General features: G+C 40.3%; 1 long non-coding RNA gene and 1 pseudogene across 2 annotated transcripts in view; both read right to left on the bottom strand.

Annotated features, from left to right (window-relative positions):
* LOC309611538 overlaps nucleotides 1–19,529 on the bottom strand; it is a 106,379-nt gene extending 86,850 nt beyond the window's left edge. The window contains exon 1 of the long non-coding RNA XR_014234581.1: nucleotides 13,703–19,529. This is a non-coding gene — a long non-coding RNA (uncharacterized lncRNA). The remainder of the gene's footprint in view (nucleotides 1–13,702) is intronic.
* Nucleotides 1–20,630, bottom strand: part of LOC309611518 (DNA polymerase subunit gamma-1 pseudogene) — a 151,939-nt pseudogene that overhangs the window by 39,414 nt on the left and 91,895 nt on the right. The window lies entirely within an intron of this gene.

A 20,630-nucleotide genomic window follows, 5' to 3' on the forward strand; every position in this document is an offset into this window, starting at 1 on the left:
ACAAATAATAACAAGTGTTGGCAAAAATGTGGAGAGATTGGAACCCTCATATACTGCTGGTGGGAATGTGAAATGGTGTAGCTGTTTTGGAAAAGTCTGGCAGCTCCTCAAAAGGTTAAATATAGAGTTACCATAGGTTAAACATAGAACTACTCCCAGGTACATATCCAGAAGAAATGAAAATACATGTCCACAAAAAAAACAAAAAACAAAAAACTTGTACATGTTTTTAATGTTCAATTATGTTCGGAGCAGCATTATTCAAAATAGCTGAAACATGGGCACAATCTAAGTGTCCTTCAACTGATGAATGGCTAAACAAAACATGGTATATCTATACAATGGAATATTATTCTACAATAAAAAGAAATGAACTAATGATGAACCCCGAAAACATGTTAAGTGGAAAAAGCTAGTCACAAAGGATTCTATATTATGTGATTCCATTTATATGAAATGTCCAGAATAGGTAAATCTGTGCAGACAGAAATTAGATTGGTGGTTGCCTGAGGCTGCATGTGAGGTGGGGAGAAATGGTGAGTGACTGCTAATGAGAACAGGGTTTCTTTTCGGGGTGATGAAAATGTCTTATTTTTTTAAATTTATTTATTTTTTCCTTTAAAAATATTTTCTTTTTTTTAACGTCTTTATTGGAGTATAATTGGTTTACAATGTTGTGTTAGTTTCTGCTGTATAACACAGTGAATCAGCTATATGTATACATATATCCCTATATCCCCTGCCTCTTGTATCTCCCTCCCACCCTCCCTATCCCACCCCTGTAGGTGGTCACAAAGCACTGAGCTGATATCCCTGTGCTATGCAGCTGCTTTCCACTAGCTATCTATTTTACATTTGGTAGTGTATATATGTCAATGCTACTCTCTCACTTCGTCCCAGCTTACCCTTCCCCCTCCCCGTGTCCTCAAGTCCATTCTCTATGTCTGCGTCTTTATTCCTGTCCTGACCCTAGATTCTTCAGAACCGTTTATTTTTTTTTTTAGATTCCAAGGAGGCAAGAATATACAATGGAGAAAAGACAGCCTCTTCAGTAAGTGGTGTTGGGAAAACTGGACAGCTACATGTAAAAGAATGAAATTAGAACACTCCCTAACACCATACACAAAAATAAACTCAAAATGGATTAGAGACCTAAATGTAAGGCCAGACACTATAAATCTCTTAGGGGAAAACATAGGCAGAACACTCTATGACATAAATCGCAGCAAGATCCTTTTTGACCCACGTCCTAGAGAAATGGAAATAAAACCAAAAATAAACAAATGGGACCTAATGAAACTTAAAAGCTTTTGCACAGCAAAGATGAAAATGTTTTAATATTGACTGTGGTGATAGTCGTAAACCTCTGTGAATATATTAAAACCATTGAGCTGTATTCTTTCAATGGGTGACTTATATAAAGTTATTTTAAGAAACAACCATTAGGGGACCTCCCTGGCGGTCCAGTGGTTGGGACTCCGTGCTTCCACTGCAGGGGGCATGGGTTCAATTGCTGTGGCCAAAAAAAAATTAAAAGAAAAAGAGGAAACAACCCTATGGGCAGTGGTGGGATGCCACGGGCTTATGGGCAGATTTTCCTCACTATTCCGAATCCACTCCAGCCCCATTGGGCAGGTGGAATAAGGGATCCATATTTACCAGATGAGAAAGCCAGACACAGTGAGACCATGGAGCTTCCCCAAGCTCACATGGCTTTGCAGGTCTATTAGGCATCAAGGTCTTCTAGCAACCAGTGCAGGCACATTTGACAGACCTGTGGTTTTCAAGCCATACTCTACAGAGCCTCTTCGGGGGACCCCATTGGTGGGGGCAGTGGGTTAGGGTGGGCATGAGGAGTAGGGTTGCTGGTCAGGTGAGCTCGAGTCTCCTACTTGGTTTGAATCAAAGCACTTCTGGGTTTAAGTCGACATATTGGGCTTGCACATATGCCTTCTTTGAAAAAAAAAAGTTTCTCTGCCAAAATCCATTGCCCTTAACGCCATGGTTCTCAGATTGCAAAGACAGTAAACTGAACACTTTCCTCGACCTCAGCACCCAAAGTGCTGATTTATCTTTAGAAAAATGTCCATAATTCAAACAAAAAGTGATAACTCAGGCTGCCAAGCTCTTGTTGCTTTGGTGTTGTTTCTCTGCTGAGGAATGCACCCACAAGGTATCTGTTTCAACAATAATTGCCAATGAACGAGTGAGAAATATTGCTCTTGGCCAAAATATAGTCTGTTGCTAGAAAACAATACAGCTAAAGTGTTTATGAAATTATCATAGAACACTGTCACTTAAGAATAATATTGTACAGGATGTCCTTGTCCCCAGAAACACTCCCATCATCATCCAAGACTGCCTTTAGAAGCAAAAGTTGTTTCCCAACAAAATCTAGGTTTGTTCGCAATTTGTCTTAACAAGGAATGACGTAAGTTTACCAGACAAAAGAGTTCCATTTTTCGTTCCCTATGTTTAATCTGCACGGACAGAAAGCTGTAAATATCATAAGTGGTTGTTACCGGCTGGCTTTGGAGGGGCCCCGTTCGTTAAAGACCATGGTTCGCTGGTTTCTTGTGTGTCTTCCAAGGACCAAGATGCTTGCTTATCATCACTATGAGGTCTGGCAAACAAAAGCCGGAGGCCCAGGAGCCTGTGTGGAAGGATGATGTGACCTTTGACCTCCACTAGCAAGGCCCGGAAGGAAAGAGGCGAAGTCAGGCTCCGGTAACGTTTAATGACAGATCTTGTTAGGGTTAAAAAAACAGCTCTGGCGTCCAGCTGGGACTTCAGCTGGGGAGGTGCTCAGAGGGCCTTCAGAAACAGCCATGGGGCCCTGTGAACAGCTGCCCTGGGTGCCCGCTAAGCAGTCTTTCTGAGCTGCTCCTGCTGAGAACCCCACCCCCAGTCAGTGTGAGTCAGGAGGGAGAATCATTCATTTTCTTCCCTATTGCCACCAGCAAGTATCACCCCTCTGGATGCTATGGTGAGGTTCTGACAGCAGCAAGGCGCAGATCCTGGTTTTTCTCGTATAAAAATAAATATCTAGAAAGCAGCTGAGATTAGTGCCCTTATAAAAGAGACCCCAGAGAGCTCTCTAGCCGCTTCTACCACGTGAAGCTACAGTGAGAAGACAGCTGTTTATAACCCAGGAAATGGGCTCTCACCAGAACCAAACCATGCTGGCACCGTGATCTTGGAATTCCTGTCTCTAGAACTGTGAGAAATAAATTTCTCTTGTGGATAAGATTGCAAGTCTATGGTATTTTTGTTCTAGCAACCCGAGCTGACTAAGACAACACCTTACATAAATGTAAGGAGCTTTCAGCGGGGTGTGATTAATGTTTAACTTGCAGGTTGAATGGTGTGAGATGAAGGTCTAGGATGTAGCTCTACCCTGAAATATTCAAACTTCAGATTGAGAGAATCATGCCATAAACAGAAGGCCTTCATTATCTTCACTTTTGAATAATTGCTCTCTGCCATCATATATGTTTTTGGCACTTCTGAATAGATATTAATGACCCCTCCTTTTCATGCAGAAAAGAGAAAGTGGCGTGGCATGCCCTAGACATCTCCAGATTTGGCACTATGGTCCTCACTAATGCTTGCAGCAATCTGGCATTTTTCTGCCAAGATTTGAGCATCCCAAGACCTGGCATCTGCTGCCCCCTGAAGCAGATCCATGGCTCTTGATTCGTCCTTGGGTGCAGTGACTCTGGGAAATAAGGATGGCTCTGTGGAAATAAACATAAAGGGAAGGGTAAAACTCCAGCAAAAGTTGAAAATGTAGTGAGGTGAACTGAAGATGTTCCAGTGGAGCTGTGATTCCAGAGGAAGCGTGATGTGGGAGCAGGCCTGTAGGTGCACATCCATTTTCTGATATTTGGGGATTCTTGAAGGTTTGGATATGTTATTCTCAGTATCAAGTGTTTGTTACAAAAAAGAGTGTGACATAAGAAACGCTTTTTAAGACAATTATTGATTCACATGCTCTTGTAAGAAATAATACTGAGAGATCCCATGTGCCCTTTCCTCAGTTTCTCCCAAAGGTAACATCTTGAAAACTATAATGCAATCCTATTACCAGGACACTGACAGTGATACAGTCAAGATGCAGAACATTTCCATCACCACGAGGATCCCTCTTGTTGCCCCTTTATAGCCACACACACTTCCCTCTCACCCTCACCCCCACCTTAGTCCCAGGCAACCACTAATTTGTTCACCATTTCTATAATTTTGTAGTTTCAGAATGGTGTATAAATGGAATCACACAGAATGTAACTTTTAGGGATTGGCTTTTCCCACTCAACATGATTCTCTGGAGATTCATCCGGGTTGTTGTGGGTATCAGTAGTGTATTATTTTTTTATTGCTGAGTAGTATTCCATCATATGAATGTACCACAGTTGTTGTTTTTTTTAAAGCAGTCATCCATTGAAGGATATCTGAGTTGTTTCCAGTTTGGGGCTATTATGAATAAAGCTACTATAAACACTTGTATACAGGCCTTTGTGTGAACATAAGCCTTCATTTCTTTGGGATAAATGCCCAAGAGTGCGATTGCTGAGGTGTATGATAGATTAGTTTTACAAGAAAACTAAGTGTTTAGTTTCTTAGAAACTGTCCAGTTGTTTTCCAGAGTCGCTGTACCATTTTACGTTCCCACCACGAGTGTCTGAGTCATCTAGTTTCTCCACGTGCTTGCCAGCATTTGGCATCATTACTGTTTTTTATGTTAGCCATTCTGATAGGCGTGTAGTGACACCCCATGTGTGATTTACTTTCAACCTGCCTATAGGATGTTTGAAGTGAGTTTCTTGTAGACAGATTACAGTTGGGTCATGTTTTTTAATCTACTCTGCCAATCTCTTTTAATCGGTGTATTTAAACCATTTACATTTCATGGAATTATTGATGTTTTAGGGCTTAAATGTGCCATTTTGTTTTCTGCTTATTCTGTTTTTCATGTCTTTGTTTTCATTTTCCTGCCTTATTATGAAATGCTTGAATATTCTAAAGAATTCTATATTGATTTATATGTAGTATTTTAAAGTATATCTCTTTTAAAGTGGCTTGTTCTAGGTGTTCCATTATGTATATATAACGCATCACAGGCTACTAGTGTCATCTTACCAGTATGAGTGAAGTATTGAAACTTTACTTCCATTTATGTCCCTTTACCTTCTTATAATTGTCTTAAATATTTTCTGTATGTACATCTAGAACCTCATCAGACAGTGTTATAATTTTTCTCCAAATATCAAACAATTTAGAAAACTCAAAAGAAGGAAAATCTATTATATTTACCCACATTTTTACTTACTGAGTTCTTCCTGCCTTCCTGATGTTCCAAGTTTCCTTTTTTTCCCCATTTCCCTTTTGTTTAGAAGACTTCCTTTATCTATCCATTAGTATAGGTCTTTCAGCAACAAATTCTGTTTTCCTTCATCTGAGAGTGTCTTATTTTTCCCTTCATTCCTGAAAGACATCTTCATTGGATATAGGATTCTGTGTCAACAATTCTTTTCTTTCTACACTTGAAATATATTGTAACACTTTCTTCTGGCCTCCATGATTTTTGAAGAGAGAAATGTGTGCTGTCATCCTAATTATTTCCTCCCTATAGATAAAGTGTCAGTTTTCTCTGGCTGCTTTTAAGGTTGTTTTTTTTTTTTTTGTCTTTATTTTTCAGAAGTGGGTTTGTGTCTTTTGCCAAATCATATGCATTTTATCCCTTGGGCAGCCAATCAGTGGCCCACTGGAAAAGAAACTTGAGATGGAACCGTTGAGTTGGTGCTTTGTGGACAATCGTCTAGGGCTCTTCTCTCCTTCCTGGGTGGGTTTTGCTGGGGAGGCTTCTTAATTTGAGAAACAGGAACTCCTCCCAAGCATTATTTCTGTAGGATAGTTATGGCTGCTTTCAAACTTCTAGGCAACTGAGAAAACCAGTGATTCTTTCTGGGCCACATGCCTGGAGGTCTCTGCCTAATGCGGAACCTGGCCAACCTCTGGCCTCCACCCTCCTGGCTGGAATGTGAGTGAATGAATACTTGGGAACTGGAGAGGTTGACAGTAGTGTCGCGCTAGAAAGCTGGAGGACCCACTTGTGGCCTTTTGGGCACTGGTTGCTCATCACTGGTTCACTCTTTCTGAAATCTATTTTCTCACCATACTTTGGAATCTTGCTTCTGCCCTCCCCCTGCCATTACTCTGCTAACAGCTCAAGTCCTAACTATTAAATCAAGCAGCCTTTTCTCACACTTTTCTCATCCTCCTGAAGCTCTCCAGATCACTGGCCGTTAGCCACTGTTCAGATGCATTAACCCGATGAGGTAATGTCCATTTGTAGCCCCATTTTACAGACAAGGAAATGGAGGATTAGAACCCAGAAACTCTGGCTCCAAAGCCCATGTTCTTTTTTTTTTTTTTAAATAATGTATTTTATTTTATTATTTATTTATTTATTTTTGGCTGTGTTGGGTCTTCGTTTCTGTGCGAGGGCTTTCTCTAGTTGTGGCAAGCGGGGGCCACTCTTCATCGCGGTGCGCGGGCCTCTCACTATCGCGGCCTCTCTTGTTGCGGAGCACAGGCTCCAGACACACAGGCTCAGCAGTTGTGGTTCACGGGCCCAGTCGCTCTGCGGCATGTGGGATCCTCCCAGACTAGGGCTCGAACCCGTGTCCCCTGCATTGGCAGGCAGACTCCCAACCACTGCACCACCAGGGAAGCCCCAAAGCCCATGCTCTTAACCACTGTGCTGCATTTGTTTTTTTTTAAATTTTATTTTATTAAAAAAATTTTTTTGGCCGTGCCACGTGGCTTGTGGGATCTTAGTTTCCTGACCAGGGATCGAACCTGGGCCCACAGCAGTGAATGCACCAAGTCCTAACCCCTGGACTGCCAGGGAATTCCCTGTCCTGCATCTGCAGTTGCTGATCAGCTGCCCCTCTTCTCTCTATGAAGCATTCTTCTGGGTTGGCTTATGTGCATTCATTTCTTGATCCTTTTCTATCTGTTTTCTTCTCTATTTTTATTTTTCCAACACCTATGGGTAAACATTGCCCAAGATTATTTCTTTAGTTTTCTCTCTCCTTTCTCTTTATCGTTATCTATGACTATTGTAATGAATGACAAACGCACTTATCTACAGTAACATCCTGTCAACTCCTAACATAGACCCACATTTCCTCCTTGTTTAATATCTGTATTTCCACAAAACTTATCATTTCTAATTCTGACTGCATCATCTAACCCCCAAACTTGCTTTTTTTAGGAATACATTTTTTATTAATGTATAACAGAAGTTTATTCACATTCAAGGAATTTTCACAGAGGGAACACACCATTGTAACCAGCACCAAGATCAGGAAACAGAACATTACCAGCACCCCCAGATATGCCCCTCCTGCCCCCTTCTAGTCACTACCCCAAATAAACACCCCCAAATAACCACTATCCTGATTTTTAACACAATAGATTAGTTTTTTCTGTTTTTGAACCTAAATGGAATCATATTTATGTATTTTGTGACTGTCTTTTTTCATTCAGCATCATGTTTATAATATCATTCCAAGTTGTTACATGTAGAGATAGTTTATTCATTCTCATTAATAAATAATATTCCATTATGCAAATATACCGTATTTCTTAAAATCCATTCTGTTGTTAAAAGGCATTTGGGTAGTTTCCAGTTTTAGGCTGTTATATGAATAATGCTGCTTTAAACATTCTTGTAAGTTTTTTTGGTGGACATATGCTTTTCTCTTCTGTTCTGCTTAGGAATGGAATTGCTGGGTCTCTGGATACGTGTTCATTTTTAGTAGATATTGCTGAACAGTTTTCCAAAGTGGCTATACCAATACCAACTGACCTTTCTACCAGCAATGTATGAAAATCCAATTGGTCCACACTTTTGCCAATATTTGGTATTGCCTGTTTTTTTTTAAAATTTTAGTTATTTCTGGTAGGTGTGCAATGTTATCTCATTAAGGCTTTAATTTATATCTCGCCAGTGACTAATGAAGTTAAGCAACTTTTCATATGCTTATTGCCCATTTGCAGAGCATCCTGTGAAGTACCTATTCATGTCTTTCTGTCCATTTTTCTATTGGGTTGTTTGTTTTTTTCATGTTGATTTGTACCAGTTCTTTATATATCCTGGAGATGATTCCTTTGTTAGATATTTCAACCACTCTGTGGTTTGCTTTCCCTTCTCTTAATGGTGTTTTTTGGATGAAAAGAACTGTTAGTTTTAATGTAATCTAAATATTCATTTTCCCCCTTTCTTGTTAGCACTCCTTTTATCCTGTTCAAATGTCCTTTTATTCTTGACTTCTGTATTTCTAATAATGGTCTTTCCATTTTTCCAGTCAAGCAAGTTTGCCACTTTGGAGTCCCTTTGATTTGTTTCTCTCCTCTGGTCCAATGTAATTAGTCACTATATCAATTTGATGCTACCTTAAAATAAATTCTTACATACCTGTCATTCTTTCAGCCACCATCTCTGTTCAGGCCCCACTTAGCTCATCACAAAAGCTTCTAAGTCACTCTTCCCATCTCTCAGCTCTCCTTTGGCCATATCGCTGCCATAGTAATCCTGCTTACACACAACACGATATCACTCCTTGGCTCAAGACACACCAAAGTACCCTAATGTATTCAGAATGAAGTCCAAACTCCTTGCCTGCTATCCAAGATCTTCCAGGATCTGACCTTCCTTGCTCACACATGCTTTCACACAGCCTGTGCTCCACTAATGATGCACTATTTGCTGTTGTTCTCAATGCTCCTGCTTTCTTTCTCTGTGCTGTTATGTCCAGAGTTTCTTTATCCGCAGCAGCTTTTCCTGGTGAGGTGCCACCATCCTTCTAGGCTCAGCTTAAGCACTATTTTCTCTATGAGATTTTTCCACGACCCTCTCTTATAATACATATTTGCTTCTAGTTATTGCTATCTTGTGCTATAGTTATCTGTGTATATGTTTTGTTTCCAATTCTAGATTATAAGAATCTGGAGGATAGGGCCTCTGTCTTATTCATCTTTTTATCTCTCTACAGGGCATTCCACTGGGTCTTTCACATAATGAATGAAAAAAGGCAGTCACAAAATACATAAATATGATTCCATTTACGTTCAAAAACAGAAAAAACTAATCTATTGTGTTAAACATATATCAACATATATTGATTCATTTATTTCTTATTAATAAGAAATTAGTAAGAAAGTAATAATAATGACTACAATTTATTGCATATAATGGTAAGTACTAAACGTGCATTATCTCAAATATGATGGAGTTTAGAGGATTAAATGAGATATTGAAAGTAAAGACCTTGAAACATAGTAAGAGCTCAGTAAGTGGTAGCAATTATTATTATTCTTATTCCTATTTAATGGGTGAGAAAACTAAAGCAGGTAGATATTAAGTCACTTGCTCAATGTTGCATAGCCAAGTGGAGTTGGGACTTGAGCCCAGGTGTCTATTTTTGCCTAGTTTGTTTTATTCAGCATAGTGATTTTGAGATTCAGCCATGTTGTTGTATGTATTGATAATTCATCCCTTTAATTGATGAGTAGTACTCCACTGTATGGATAGACTATAATTTACTAACCCATTCACCTGTTGATAGATATTTGGATTGTTTCCAATTTTTCGCTTTTACAAATAAACCTGCTAAGAACATTCATGCATAATCTTTGTGTAAATATGTTTTTATTTCTTTTGGTTAAATACCTAGGAGTGAAATGGCTTTGTCACATGATAGGTGTATATTAATCTTTTAAGAAACTGCCAAATTGTTTTGGCAGTGCTTGTATCATTTTATATTCCTATCATCAGGGTATAAGAGTTTCAATTCCTCAACATATTCACTCATTTCATATTCATTCATTTGGTGATACATTCAGTCTTTTTAATCTTAGTCAAACTAATGGGTGTGTAGTGGTATCACACTGTGGTTTTAATTTGCATTGTTATACATATGTCACAACTGATGACTAACGATGTTGAACATCTTTTCATGTATTTATTGGCTATTTACATCTATTCTTTGGTGAGGAGTCAGTTCATATCATTTTTTAAAAAATAAATTTATTTATTTATTTATCTTTGGCCGCATTGGGTCTTCGTTGCTGTGCGCAGGCTTTCTCTAGTTGCGGCGAGGGGGGGCTACTCTTCGTTGCGGTGTGCAGGCTTCTCATTGCGGTGGCTTCTCTTGTTGCAGAGCGTGGGCTGTAGGCGCGCAGGCTCAGTAGTTGCGGCGCATGGGCTCAATATTTGTGGCTCATGGGGTTGTCAATTTTGGCAAAAATTTCTATAGGAATTTTGATGGGGATTATGTTGAATCTTGGGGAGAATTTGGGCAGCATTGTCATTCTAATACTATAGAGTTTTCTAATCCACGAACATGCTATGTTTCTCCATTTATTTAAGTCAGAGAAGTTGGGGTAGGAGACAAAATATTTTGCCATTAACGTTAAACCATCATGAATCTCACAGTTATTGTTTAACTGTTGGTGTGAAAAGTTGGAAAAAATTCTCTTCTTTCTCTTTCTCCTCCTCCTCCTTCTTCCTTTTCTTCTTCCACATCTTTTTCACTGAAAGCAAATTTATCACATGCTCAGGTTTTAATTCATATCCTATCTTTGTCCTCCTCAATTGTTCAATTTTTTACGTTGTTGTAGTTTCTAAATATCCATTATATTTAGAAACATGTTGACAAATGAAGCATGATAACACATTGTCCAATACAGGAACATAAAACTGGAACTAGCATAGTGGACAATAGCCATTTTGGGGGTCTGATATAACACCTTTTTCATTGGATTGCCATGAGAACCACATGAGCTAAAGTATGTGAGAAGCCATTCTATGACTGCAAAGTGCTGTAACTAATATTTTTATTTAAAAGAGGTGCCCAAGGGGAGTTCCCTGGCGGTCCAGTGTTTAGGACTTGGTACTTTCACTGCTGTGACCCCAGGTTCAATCCCTGGTCAGGGAACTAAGATCTCACAAGCCGCGCAACGCGGCCAAGAAAATTAAAAAAATAAATTAAAAAAAAACAGTGCTCAAATAACCTTTTTGTTTTATTTAATTAATGCAAATCATTCTTTGATGTGAAAAGCAGACGAAAAATCAAACAAACTGTGGCAGAGACAGCTAGCTGATAATAGTTCATGCTTCCTTTCCACAGGGCAGAATACTGTTGGGAGGTGGCTGCCCAGCTAGAAATGACATTTACTCATCTCCGTTCATCCAGGTGGGGCTGTGCAACTAGTTCCGGTCAGTAGAACGTGAGCGTCCAGGCTGAGGTGGCTGAGTATGCATATGCCTTCCCCATGCTTTATTACCTTTTATGGTGACCTTGAAAGTCTCATGTCGAAAGGTGACAACCCAAGAATGAAAGGAGCTTGGATCTCCAAGTCACCACTTGGAGAATAGGAGAGCTACTCCACCAGGGGTGTTCACATTGAACTTTGTGTGAGCAGAATTAAATTTTAATATGTAAATCACTGAGATTTTGGAGCTCTTTGTTATAGCAGGTAGTGTATTTTCATAAATAACCATTTTTGTTTTTTATGATAAGGCCTTAGAGCCAAAGAAACAGTAATAGCTTAGGCTTGTTTACCTCATAAGCAAAGAGAAATAGCCTAAAATTTAAATGCTTGGCCTATGACCTTGAAACTGACTCATTCCTGTGAGCTATACAAACTTTCTTGGATTTTATTCCAAAGAGTGAAAAAATATACACTTTTTTATTTAATAGATCTGGGCTTGGATTCTGGCTCTTCAAAATTCTTGCTGGATTTACCAGTGACTTTTATTCTAGTCTTTCTACTATCCTCCCTCCCAGCATAGGATTATTTTCATTCTCAGCCCATCAGCTGAGCTAGTCCAGGTCCATATTGATACCTTCTTGTTGGACCTCTTTACATTTTCATGTACAAGTACCTCAAACCTAAATGACCAATACTAACCTTATTACCTTACCTAAATGTGCCTTTTTCTTGACTTCATGATTTCCATTAATTGTGCTGAGAACATTCTATTACTATTACAACTACATCACTAATTAGATAATATTTACTTCAAATATTTCAATGAAAGGAGAGACTAATATGTGTTGATGGTTGTTTGGACCTAAGTTTTAGCTCTGTATAATATATGTGGATCTATTAAATGAACAATGTTAATAGTGTTTGAATTGTTACTTATAAATAAATAGCTCTTTTATTACTTTAAAAGATATACAGTAGACTCTTGGTATGTGTGAATTTAACATTTGTGACTTTGATTCTTCACGTGTGATCCTGAAAACACACAACATAGAGTAGTTTTCCAGGAATTTGAGTCTTGAAGTTGTGGGTGAGGCCAGCTAACTACCTAGAATTCACCTATTAAATCTGTCCTAGGGTTCTCTACTCATTAATGTGCATTTAATAACTCCTATGAGGTAATGAAAATTCTATTTTTTTCCTTCTTTTTAAAAAAATTTATTTTATTGAAGTATAGTTGATTTACAGTGTTGTGTTAGTTTCTGGTATACAGCAAAGTGATTCAGTTATACATACATATGTATATTCTTTCCATGTTCTTTTCCATTATTGTTGATTACAGGATATTATATATAGTTCCCTGGGCTATACTGTAGGACCTTGTATATTCATTCTATATATCAACATAATAGTTTGCATTTGCTAATCCCAAACTCCCAATCCATCCCTCCCCCACCTCCCCTCACCCTTGGCAACCACAAGACTGTTCTCTACGTCTGTGAGTCTGTTTCTGTTTCGTAGGTAAGTTCATCTGTGTTATAGAAAATTCTAATTTTTTGATGAAAAATCACCTAGAAAAGAAAACCAACTTCTAGTGTTGATGCTGGAAGTGAAATGAAACAAAAGCAGTCTAAGAAAATTCTGATTCTTATTCAGAAAATGGAATTAAATATAAATGAAAGGATGGAACATCTAATTTTGTGATAATACCAAACCAGATGAACAAGTCTACCACATATTTTTTTTTTTTAGAGAGAGATAAGAAAAGTTGATTCTTTTAAACTGGTTCATCAAGTGTTTGAATAAGAATTTATTTTATGAAATAAAATATTGATAAATTTTATAAATCAGTTTAGTTCTAATAAATATAGAACATATATAAACCTTGGCCACATTCGTACTCACAGGGACTCACTTTTCCTAAAAAGGTTTATCAAGTCTATTTTCCTAAAGAGGTGGGTTTCTCCCTAAAATGGATTCTAGAATTAGCCACTTTAGATTTTCTCCATCTTGTTACTCTTGAATTCTCCATACCTGGCGCATTGGTGAATGATTGTAGACTAGTCCATAGATATCTACTGAAAAAGGGCAACTCTGAAATTTTCTAGATGCTTTAGGTCAAAAATCCTGCTCTTGAGTCAAAAGATAGTAAGTTGTTTTACAAAAAAACCTTGTTTTTTAAGAATCTACCAAGATCAGCCTCTTTTGAATAATCTCTTAATTCATCTCTTCATTTTGGCCTTACAGGCATAATATATAAACATATATTAGTTAGTATAAGAAAAAAATGTTTTTTGTCAAATGGAGTATATTTTCCTCAGAAAATTTACTGTGGGTTTCTTTGCTTTTGTCTCTTTTGTAGAATTCCAATTGATTAGATCAACAACCATATTCTTCGTATCTTTTAATCAGGCTGGTAAACTTTTATTTTTTATTTTATAAATTTATTTATTTATTTTTGGCTGTGTTGGGTCTTCATTGCTGTGAGCAGGCTTTCTCTAGTTGTGGCGAGCGGGGGCTACTCTTGGTTGCGGTGCGCGGGCTTCTCATTGCGGTGGCTTCTCTTGTTGCGGAGTGTGGGCTTTAGGTGTGCAGGCTCAGTAGTTGTGGCTCACGGGCTCTAGAGCGCAGGCTCAGTAGTTGTGGTGCACGGGTTTAGTTGCTCCGTGGCATGTGGGATCTTCCCGGACCAGGGCTCGAACCCTTGTTCCCTGCATTGGCAAGCAGATTCTCAACCACTGTGCCACCAGGGAAGCCCCAGGCTGGTATACTTTTAATATTTTAAATATCGAGGCAAGATGGTACCCAAAGATTCTTGCCTCCTGAGAGTCATACCCATAGGTAGTCCCCTCCCACATTGAATTGGGCTGACCTGTGTAATCACTAGGATATTGTGGATATAATGGTACATGACTTCTGAGGCTATGACATGAAAGTTCCATCTTTCTCTCTCTTGGATTATTGCTCTGGGGGAAGCTAGCTGCCATGTCCTAAAGGCACTCACTCAGCTCTACGGAGAGGCTGAGTGGCAAGGAAATGTGGCCTCTGTAATACAGCAGGCACTAATTTGCCAGACATGTGAGTGAGCCAGCTTGAAAGTGAATCCTCCAGCCCCAGACAAGCCTTCACATGATATCACAGCCCTGGTCGTCATCTTGACTGCAACCTTATGAGGTTGCCCACTATGTGGGATAATAAAAGTTAATTGTTGTTTGAGCCACTGTGCTTTGTGATAATTTGTTATGAGGCAATTGATAACTAGTACAACTAGTTAGGAAAGCTTGAGAAATTTTTTCCTAAATGTTCTTATAAAAACCCTTGTATAATTTTATTTAACCCAGTGATAAGTTCTTTTTATGAGGCGATGTGACTATTTTTGCAAGACATGAGTGATTCTTGTCATTTTAAATGAGGTGGCAAATGAGCAGGTATTACTTCTGGTTTTGCTGGAGAAACAGTTGAGATGAACAGTCTGAGATGCGTCCTCATCCTCATCTCTAGTAGGAGATAGGGGCAGGGCATCCATAAAAGTGGTCTCTTTTCAAAGTCCCAGGCATTAAATGAAGACCCAGAGAACTTCAGGGTTTCTTCTGTGAAATGTCTCTGTGAATGTTTCTTCTGTGAAATGCTTTGTTGGACAAAGCAAACAAAAATCTGATTCCATTTCTCCATTGTTCCATGGAGGCGTTCTGATGTGGCAAAAAATCCTTCCTTTGTGCCACATGTAAGCATTGAGAATGATTAAGGTGTAGACCCTTGTGAGACTTTCATTTAATTACACATGAAGCTCCATAGAATTTCACCCACAGAACAGTGGGGTTGTTTTGTCGAGTGTTCAAGACCTAAATTTGCCGTTGGCTCACCCCCAGCGCAGTCATGCGATTAGTCACGCAAGGAGTCACAAAACCCCTTGGCCATAAAGAAATCCTAGCTGACGGCCCCACCAGTGCTCTTTTCCCAAAACATATCTCTGGAAACTAAACTCAAACATGCGTGTCAATTTGGACTTATTTTTCGTGTTTGTTTTGCCCAAAGCATGGACCATGTCGGAGAAGATGGAGACACCTTCACGGCCTGTTAGTCACATCTCACCAAAGCTTCTCAATGGGCTGTCAGACAAGAAAGGAGCCTCATGTAGCCACCTTAATCAGCATCCCCCATCTGTGAGGTCATTGGGATATTTCAAACAATTTTCAGCTCTCATTAGTTGAGCGTGTTCCACAGGCAAGTCCTTATCTTTTGTAACTTTTGCTGTCACATCCTGAGAAAGCCTCTCTGCTGAATGACACTTTCCCCATGGGTCAAACCCCAGTAATGAGTCACCAATTGATGTGCCCTTTGCACTCACTAGCAGTATATGTTGATATTAACCTTTTGTGTTGTGAGATGTCGCTTTTACCCTTGGCTTCTGCCATGTAAGTCTCATTATTTCTAATAGGCTGTGGCAATTAGGGTCTTGGGGCTGTTGATCGCAGCCATTTGGAGCAGGGAATGGGCACTCGGGGAGAACAGTTGCTTTTTCTTTACGTGAACAATGTGATGCATAGCTCAGCCCAAATCTGCACACAGCGAGGCAGTGGTGGACCTCCGGCCATGGATGGGAAACTCCTCATCGAGTCCCTTCACATGTTCTCTCCTCGAACTAGCTTCTGGCTATTTTCAAACCCCTTTTGTGCAGAATGACATGCTTGGCAGAAATTTCAGCGCATTAGATTTGGTCTAATAGGGAATTCATTAAACAGAATTATTTGGGAAATAAATGGGTGTGTTCAAAGAGGTCTGTTTTTTTTTTCCTTTCTTTCAAAGATAGTTGTCTGGAAAAGGAAAAGGGTGACACTGACAACCAGCCATCTTGGGTGGTTCATGGGGCCTCTGAGGAGGCAGCATGGAGCCCAAGTTACCCAGGAAGGCCCCTCGGACTTGTGACTGGAAAATCTTGACTCCTGATAGAATTCCATGGTAGTGAGAATCTGGTGGGCCTCTCATGGCTGTAGGTAGGTTAAGAAGCTGTTCCTTCAAGGTCAGAATGATACCCAGGGGGTAAGGGGATGAATGGGGAAAAAGTCCACAGTAAAGTAAGGACAGAAGGAAACCAAAAATAACTAAAGACATAATATAGAGTCAGCATTCACATTCTCTCCAGTTCTTTGACCTGAAGTGCTTTCTACATTTTAAGGAAAACAAAACAAAATTAAGCCTGCATTTTATGCTTCAGACAAGATGAGACTGAAGTCTCAGGGGCAACAACTCAGAAGAAAGATTTTAGCTTCTTTGTAGGCAGTGGAGCTTGAATGTTCTACATCAGGATAAGATTTTTCCAAATGAATGCAAGAAAAAGCCCCTATATTAATCTGACTGTTTACGAAAATAACACTTGGGAAAGCCCCTCCAATAAATTAAGGCCATGCAATGTCAGAGACCCTAGGGCCTGCTGCTGAAATAATCACTCTTGGTGATGCAGCAGTATGGTCTGTTTCTGAGAGCCCCTTGCTGATTTATTCTTTGCTCTGAAAAATGACACATTTAAAATGTAAGTTTGTTTCATTTGGATTGGTCCACAGTATAAACCTATGGCAGTTGTGAGGTGAAGAGTTCAAAATGTATGACCAATAATAACTGAAACTTAATTCTTCCTTGAATAAGTATAATAAGAAGTCTCCAGAAGAAAGCCAGAAGAAGCTCTCTTCCTCTTTTTTTCCTTTCTTCCTTCTTTCCTTCCACAAACATGTAACCTGCTTGTTCTATGAGTAGGTGTTGGGCTGGGAGCTGTTGACAATCACTAGTGAATGAAGCATAGCCTTATTCCCAGAGGGCTTCAAATGGGAAAGATGGACAGAGGGTGCCAACCTAAGGCAGGATGATACAAAGAATGGACAGGACAATAAGATACCAGAAGAGAGGTAAGAGTACGAGTTATTGCCAGGCTCTGAGGTCCTGGGACCTACCTTATTATCACACTCTTTACCAGAGCTAGAATGTAACTCCAACAGAAGGAGCGCCTCGAATAGTGCCTGGCACAGAGAAGCTCGCAATATTTGTTAATGAAAAACCATTGACATCTTGGTACTGAAGCCTATGACTTCTTTTATTGCCCATTTTTAAAGTCTTTATTGAATTTGTTACAATATTGCTTCTGTTTTATGCTTTGGTTCCTTGGCTGCGAGGCATGTGGGATCCTAGCTCCCAGACCAGGGATTAAACCCGCACCCCCTGCGCTGGAAGGTGAAGTCCTGACCACTGGACCGCCAGGGAAGTCCCTGAAGCCTATGCCTTCTTATTTGCATTCATAAAGTGCTTTTTCCAGACTACTTTCTCTGTTCCCCATCCCCCCATCACAACTCCATTGTTGGGAAATTGGCGTGTGACCCACATCCAGGGACAGGATACAATTGGGGAGATTTTAGGGGAGTTTAAAGGCGCTTATATATTTATGTTGTTGACTCTTTGGTTTTTCTTTCTTGCATCGTTTCCCTCCCACTTGGAATCCTACTCCCCAGGCCTCTGGAGCAGTACAAAGGGCATGGAGCTGCCTCACATGGGGGAGCGTCTTGTTCTCGGAAGGCCAGGCAGGAATAGGATAGGGCACAGGGAATGATGATTTGGAGCAGCTACTGTCAGCCTCAGGGAGAAGAGCTCTCGTTCCTCTCGTTTCCTGGGTTCATCCTTCCTTCCTTTTCTAAGTTGTTAAGACCATAGCACACTGCCCCACCCCCGCCAAGGTGAGAGTGTGGGCCATAGGGAAGAGGCCAAGTTGGCTACTATGCTGCTGTTGGTCTGGGCTGTTCAAGCCTTCTGGGCAACAGAAGTCCTCCCTGTTTACATGTCTGGCCCACATCAGCACGGCTAGGGCTCAGGCCCTAGGTCCAGTTGGCAACAAGGAATTTACATCATTTTGGAGCCACCTGTTTTCATAATTCCCCCATGAGCCTTTGGAAGCAGTTGATGGATTGAAAAAAATGGGGATTTGGAGTTCTCCTCTGACTCTCTAGCTCTTTACATTTTGAAAATGCAACCCAAGTCTTTGTAATTTATCGCACATCCACACAGAGACTATTGACTCTGTCAGAACAGCATTACAAAAAGGGATGCTCCTTACTTGGGTTTGCTCACTTTGAACACCAGAACCTTAATTACGATCGTTCTATCTGGTCCAGATTATCTACCTACCTATCTATCTATCTATCTATCTATCTATCTATCTATCTATCTATCTATCTATACAGTCATCTCTCTCTCTATCACAATAGCTAAAGGGGACTTGAGAAGATAATAAAAATGATTGCGAATGACTGAACCTATTGAACAATTAACAGATGAGAAAACTGAAGCTCAAAGAAGGCAAGTGACTTTCCCAGGGTAACACACCCAGTATCTGATGGAAGCTGCACTCAATCCTATATTTTTAGTTTTAAATCCAGCATTTGTTCCCTACAATGTTGTAAGTCTTGGAATAGCTATTGAAATTTTCCCCTCTTATATCTCCCATTAGGATCCCATAAGTGACACTTATTAAGAAAAGTTTTCTAAGTTCAAGAAGAGAGGACATGTGGGAGTGGGTGAATTACGGAGCTGGAGCTGGGAAGAATTCAGTGGCGTGACTGTGCTACTCATACTGCTGTCAGCTATAATTCAACAAGAGCTCTTATAGAGAAATTTCTTAATTTATGACGTAGAGAATTTAAAGTTTCCCCCCAGGTACTATGTCCATAAATGGCCAGATTATATGGGACTTTTTCTTTGGTATGTTTATAGTTAGCTTGGGTCAATATACAAGGTTGAAGTATTTTTTCAGAAAATAAAATTATGTATGTTATGGTAAACTACTATTTGGGAATAAACTCAGTGGTGAATGAGCTCTTCCCAGCCACACGGGGACCATGGATGGCAGCAAAGAGGTGATCAGCCCTCTGATCTTGGAAGAACTCTAAGGAAGAATGCTGGCACCTTACAGGAGGACATCATTTTCTCTGTAGCTCTTCCCACAATTAACATCTGTTCCTTAGAGACCATAAGACGTTTTTCAGTTTAATTTCAAACTACTACTGACAACTGAGAGAATTTCACAGTTTTACAACCTGTTCAGCGGTCTAGGCTTTCAATTATTTGATGACTTGAGTATTTCATGAAGAAGTATTTTATTTTATTTTACTTTTTATTTTTTTTAAACCTACCCACTTAAAAAAATTTATTTATTTATTTGGCTGCATTGGGTCTTTGTTGCTGTGCGTGGCTTTTCTCTAGCTGCGGTGCGCGGGCTTCTCATTGCGGTGGCTTCTCTTGTTACAGAGCACGGGCTCTAGGTGCCCAGGCTTCAGTAGTTGTGGCACGCGGGCACCAGAGTGCAGGCTCACTAGTTGTGGCACACGGGCTTAGTTGCTCCGCGGCATGTGGGATCTTCCCGGACGAGGGCTCGAACCCCTGTTGCCTGCATTGGCAGGCGGATTCTTAACCACTGCGCCACCAGGGAAGCCCTGAAGAAGTATTTTAGATAGAACATTCACATTCACTTGTATTTCAACCAGATGGTTGCATGGGCAAAATTCAGTGGTGCAGCATCTCACAGTGAACAGATTCAACCTGACAGTGGGTAAACATTTGATCCCTGGCTTTCAAGTTTTAAAGTTTCAAAGTGAAAAATAAGCCTTGTATTGAAATGACTGATTGTGGAATCTAAAGGGCCTGTGAGCATGCAAAGGTGAGAGAAAAGAGGGTGTTTGGGGCAAGGAGGGAGGTTGTTTGGGGGTAAAGAAGATAACTTCTAAGGGACGGGCAGAGGAATGCAGGACACTAAGGCGTCTGGGCTAGATTTCTTTCTGAGTCAGCACTTGTTGGCTTCGTCTGAGTCCTGGGGCAGAGGTGCAGCTCACAGAACTGAATTCGTGGTTCTGCAAAATCTCTGAGACTTTGGGAGGACAGCGCAGCCCTGCTTAGGATTATTGGTTCAGAGAATGATCTAGGTGTTTGTGTGTGTGTAGAAGGTGTATGCTCTCTGTCTGCAGAGGTAGGTCAGTGACATGTGGTTTGGGTTCCCTGTGACTCCAGGCAGCCAACAGCAGGAAGCAAGTCCTGGAGTGACGGTGGCAGTAGTGGGGACCCCAAAGTAAGGCAGCATATTCTTCTGACTCTCCTCACTTGATTGTGTGGGACAATCCAAATGTTTCCCCAGTTGTTTCTGGGAGTCCCAAAGAGGTATTTCCTGAGTCTTCTCAAATTATCTCAGTCCTACCTGGACCCACCTTCTGCCCTTTTCTCTACCTCTGAATCCATTTGGTAATGTTGTCCAAGAAGCCACATGAAGACTGCATTCCAGTGGGTGGTGGCTGAGAGGACTTGTGTAAGAACACACCTAA

The sequence above is a fragment of the Balaenoptera borealis genome (assembly GCF_965194805.1).
Source record: "Balaenoptera borealis genome assembly, chromosome: 15".
Taxonomy (NCBI): domain Eukaryota; kingdom Metazoa; phylum Chordata; class Mammalia; order Artiodactyla; family Balaenopteridae; genus Balaenoptera; species Balaenoptera borealis.